This window comes from Convolutriloba macropyga, unplaced genomic scaffold (assembly GCF_964194025.1).
Source record: "Convolutriloba macropyga unplaced genomic scaffold, txConMacr16.3 SCAFFOLD_1561, whole genome shotgun sequence".
NCBI classification, from domain to species: Eukaryota; Metazoa; Xenacoelomorpha; order Acoela; family Convolutidae; genus Convolutriloba; species Convolutriloba macropyga.
Genome location: NW_027450123.1, coordinates 32,501 through 37,500, shown reverse-complemented (window position 1 = coordinate 37,500; position 5,000 = coordinate 32,501). Strand labels below are relative to the sequence as shown.

The 5,000-nt window shown below is 49.1% G+C and overlaps 1 pseudogene; it reads left to right on the top strand.

Moving 5' to 3' along the window:
• The first annotated feature begins 2,304 nt into the window (after nucleotides 1–2,304).
• The window catches only part of LOC142355621 (large subunit ribosomal RNA), a 5,838-nt pseudogene continuing 3,142 nt past the window's right edge, over nucleotides 2,305–5,000 (top strand).

Here is a 5,000-nt window from a genome sequence, read left to right as displayed (position 1 = left end):
ATCGTCAACGTCTGCATGGAACATTTCCTTTGGGGTGTCTTTGGGCCATCTTAGGAACTGCCTCACCGTCCTCCTGATGACCCTGTCAATGCCTCCCAGGACCTGCTTCGTTGTCTTTGCAAGGACTAGCTGATGGTACACACTGGGTATGCAGTAGGTCTTGAGTATCCAGATTCGTTGCTGTGGTTTCAGGGGGGCTCTTCTCAGGTCATCTAGCTTCTTCTCCAGCTTCTTGATGGTGTTTGTCCTCGTACCATATGCCCCTGTCTCAATGCCCAGGTACTTGTAGAAGGACTCTGCTGTCATCACGGGGAGACCTCCTGCCCTGCTGCTGAACACTGTGTTAGGGTTTATCACTATCTGTCGGTCCCTTGGCACTGTGTCCACATCTAGGGTTGCACACTTCTTGGCATTGAGAGAGAGACCACATCTTTCCAGCCCTGTCTCCAGTCTGTTGATAGAGTCCTGAAGCCCTGTCAGCGTCTGAGCTAGCAACACAACGTCATCGGCAAAGGCGAGGTGATTCAGCTTTTCTGAGCCCATCTGGATTCCAGTCGTTTGGGGTAGAGTCTTCAGCACCCTGTTCATCACAAGGTTGAATAGGATTGGGGAGATGGGATCCCCCTGTCTGACCCCCTTGGATGGCTTCACCAAGCGTCTTGCTCCGTCGATCTCCAGAGTTGTGCCCTGTCTCTTGTAGCCCTTCATGATGTATCTGAGGATCTTGGGGTCTATGCCTGCTTCTAGTGCTGCTTCTGCCAGGGCCTTGTGGGTCACACTGTCAAAGGCCTTCTTCACATCTATGAAGGCCAGTTTGAGTCCCCGTCTCTGTGTCTTTGCCTCACTGATAATGCCCTGCAGCAGAAGAGAGTTGGTTGCCGTCCCATCTACCCTCTTGAAGCCCTTCTGTCTGATATTGTCGTCTAGGTCCTCAAGTCGTGCAGCTAAGCACTTGTGGAACACCCTGGCCAGTACACTTGCCACTGTGATGGGTCTGAAGTCCATTGGTTCCTGAGACCCTGCCACTTTGGGGATGAACACTGTTCTTCCACTAAGGAGCCACTCGGGTAGATGTTCAGCCAGCAGCCAGAGATTGAAGTGGGAGACCAACTTCTTGAAGGGGATGCAAGTCACCGTCTTCCTGCTCACCCTGTCTGGTCCAGGAGCTGTCTGTCCCATGGTCTGCACACACTTGGCCACTTCTTCGATGGTGATTGGAGTGACCCAACCCTGACCGCTGATTGTGCTTAGGTCTATTGTCTCTGCTTCCGTCTCAAGGAGCTGCTGCCAAGCATCAAGAAACCCTGTCTTGTCGGTGATGGGGTTGTGCTCACCAAACTTCTCCCATGACCCATCCATCACTGATGCCGCTGCCTTAGCCCTGTCACGTCTGTAAAGAGCCTGCAGTCTTGCATACTGGTGCCGTCTCATGCCCTTCTTGGATCGTCTAGGATGTTTGTGAGCCCTCTGTCCCCCATTCTTCCCTGGTTCTTGTGCAAGGGTTTGTAGCCACATCTGTCCCTCTCTCTCGACGTACTGGGTGAGATCATGTTCCTGCATCATTGCCACAAACTGTTGGTTCTTTCTCAAGCCCTTGAATGCCTCAGCGGATCGATGGGGGAACAGTCTTGCCAGTTGCTCATTCTCTTGCTTCTGGGATGCGGGATCAAGGCCCCTCATCGCGTCTCTGACCAGAGCCATTTCCTCAAGAGTCCACCTTGCATTAGATCTGCCTGTCTTCTGGGCCTGCATCTGGTGGTATGTATCTGGGTGCCTGCTTTTGGTGTGAAGTGAGAGACCAGTCTGTCCTTTGAAGGGTCCAGCACCACAGATTGAGCAGCACCAGTTGGGGGCTGTTGCTTGGCCACTCACGGGTTCCTGGGTGGGAGCCCTGCCCGCATGTGCTCCCTGTGATGCTTTCGTCTGTGATGCCCCTGACTTGTGACTTCTGGTCTTGTGCTGCTTCAGGCCGAGCTCACTCCTGAACGGACCCTGTCCGCAGATGTCGCAGGTCCACTTGGAGGCCACGTCTCCACAACTACTGGTGCTCACACTGTCTTGTCTGGCTGAGGCCAGATCTTTCTCATTGATTGTCTTCATCGTTGGGACTACTGTACCGAGGTACAGACTTTGGTTTTACCCAAAGTGGTTGGCGAACTTTTAAGGTGGTCAGCACACTTCACCGGACAGCCTTTGTTCTGGTATGACTCCGAAACCGTGGTTTTTAGTGGTTCGCCTTCCACGGACAGTCTTTGTTTTGGTGTGACTCCGAAACCGTGGTTTTAGTGGTTTGCCTTCCACGGACAGTCTTTGTTTTGGTATGACTCCGAAACCGTGGTTTGTTGAGTGGTTTTCCTTCCACTGGGCAAGTTTTTAAGGTTTGTCCATTCCGGGGACTATTGATGGTGTGCTTAGCTCAGCCACGAATGGCAGTTTCCAGCGAGACCTCGTGGAGGTTGCACACAGTCAACTAATCATCACAGTCCGGTTAAGAGAGTCATAGTTACTCCCGCCGTTAAGAGAGTCATAGTTACTCCCGCCAAAAGAGAGTCATAAGCTGGAGATATGTCTCTCCAAAAGCTAATTATAAAGCGAGACCGATAGTAAACAAGTACCGTGAGGGAAAGTTGAAAAGCACTCTGAAGAGAGAGTGAAAAGTACGTGAAACTGTTGAAGGGGAACTGGAGTGAGCGTTACCATACTCAATGCCTTGATATTATATTCTCGGCTACCGAGTAGTGTAGTTGTCGTCTTTTGGCAAATCTTGTTAATGAATCGAGCAGAAGTTTTCCTCGGAATTCTTCTTGTTGATTCTAAACAAAATGAGATAAATTGATCTTGATTGCCTGTCTGACCTCAACTTCCTATTCAATGCTCTCTACAGCCCGTCTTGAAACACGGACCAAGGAGTGTGAGTTGCTTGCAAGTGTTGTCGCTCATTGAAAGCGCACACGCGAAATGAAAGTGAACAGTGTAATTTTTATGAATTGCACTACTTTGTGTGGTGAGGGCGCCGATTCGGTGTCCCGCAACCACGGACGGTTTTGCTCTTATTGCATGACTGATCCAGAGCAAGTAGCACACGACCCGAAAGATGGTGATCTATGCTTGGGCAGGGCGAAGCCACGGGAAACCATGGTGGAAGCCCGAAGCGGTTCTGACGTGCAAATCGATCGTCTGACCTGAGCATAGGGGCGAAAGACTAATCGAACCATCTAGTAGCTGGTTTCCTCCGAAGTTTCCCTCAGGATAGCAAAAGCTTGAGCAAGATTGAAAAATCTTCGCAAAGCAATTTCATCGGTTAAAGCGAATGATTAGAGGAATGGGGGAAAATTTTTCCTTCACCTATTCTCAAACTATAAATCGGTGAGATGTCCTTGTGACTTAATTGCACTTGGACTATGAATGCAAGCTTTTTGTGGGCCGCTTTTGGTAAGCAGAACCGGCGATGTGGGATGAACCAAAAGTTGGGTTAAGGCGCCTAACTACTTGCTCATGAGTCACCACAAAAGGTGTTGATTGATACTGACAGCAGGACGGTGGTCATGGAAGTTGAAATCCGCTAAGGAGTGTGTAACAACTCACCTGCCGAATCAATCAGCCCTGAAAATGGATGGCACTAGAGCTCGTGGCCTATACCCAACCATGAATATCAATATCTAACGCAAGTTAGATTAGAGAAAAAGAGCCTCACCAGCTCAAAAATGATATTCATGTGTAGGAGGACACATTGATTGCGCTAAAGTATGCACGCAAGTGTATGCGCGAAGCGATCAATGGAGCAGATCTTGGTGGAAGTAGCAAGTACTCAAATGAGAACTTTGAGGACTGAAGCGGGAAAGGCTTTCATGTGAACAGCGTTTGCACATGAGTTAGTCGATTCTAAAAGACAGGCTAATGCCAAAGTCTTGAATAGTGGTTTCTTGAAAACTGCTGAGTCTCGAAAGAGCATCGGGTTAAAATTCCCGAACTTACTCTCCTGGCATTGAGACGGCAACGTCATTGAGGTCGAACTTTGTCATTGGGACCTTGGGGAAGAGTTATCTTTTCTTTATAACACGTTGTAGAGTCCTTGGAATTGATTCAATCAGAGATAAGGCTCGAAGCGTGCAAGAGCACAGCAGCATTTGCTGTGTCCCAATTGTTCCTGGTGGCACATAAAAGTTTGGCTTAGCAGATGTCAGGAGAGTGAATCGTACCGATTACCGCATCAGGTCCCCAAGGTGAAAAGCCTCTGGTCTTGGAACAGTGTAGATAAGGGAAGTCGGCAAAATAGATCCGTACCTTCGGAAGAAGGATTGGCTCTGAGGAGTGGGTGTAACAAGCCTTTAGTTTGACGCTTCGGTCTGCTAAAGCGTGCGATGGCCTTCGGGTTGTTGGCGTTTGGTTTGACTGCTAGCTGATATGCTTTAGGTCTATTCTGTTGCACAAAAAACACTCGAACTCTGAACTGGTTCGGACAAGGGGAATCCGACTGTTTAATTAAAACAAAGCATTGCGATGGCTGGTGAAACGGTGTTGACGCAATGTGATTTCTGCCCAGTGCTCTGAATGTCAAAGTGAAGAAATTCAAATAAGCGCGGGTAAACGGCGGGAGTAACTATGACTCTCTTAAGTGCTTTTCAACTTTCCCTCACGGTACTTGTTTACTATCGGTCTCGCTTTATAATTAGCTTTTGGAGAGACATATCTCCAGCTTATGACTCTCTTTTGGCGGGAGTAACTATGACTCTCTTAGTGGAAGAACAGTGTTCATCCCCAAAGTGGCAGGGTCTCAGGAACCAATGGACTTCAGACCCATCACAGTGGCAAGTGTACTGGCCAGGGTGTTCCACAAGTGCTTAGCTGCACGACTTGAGGACCTAGACGACAATATCAGACAGAAGGGCTTCAAGAGGGTAGATGGGACGGCAACCAACTCTCTTCTGCTGCAGGGCATTATCAGTGAGGCAAAGACACAGAGACGGGGACTCAAACTGGCCTTCATAGATGTGAAGAAG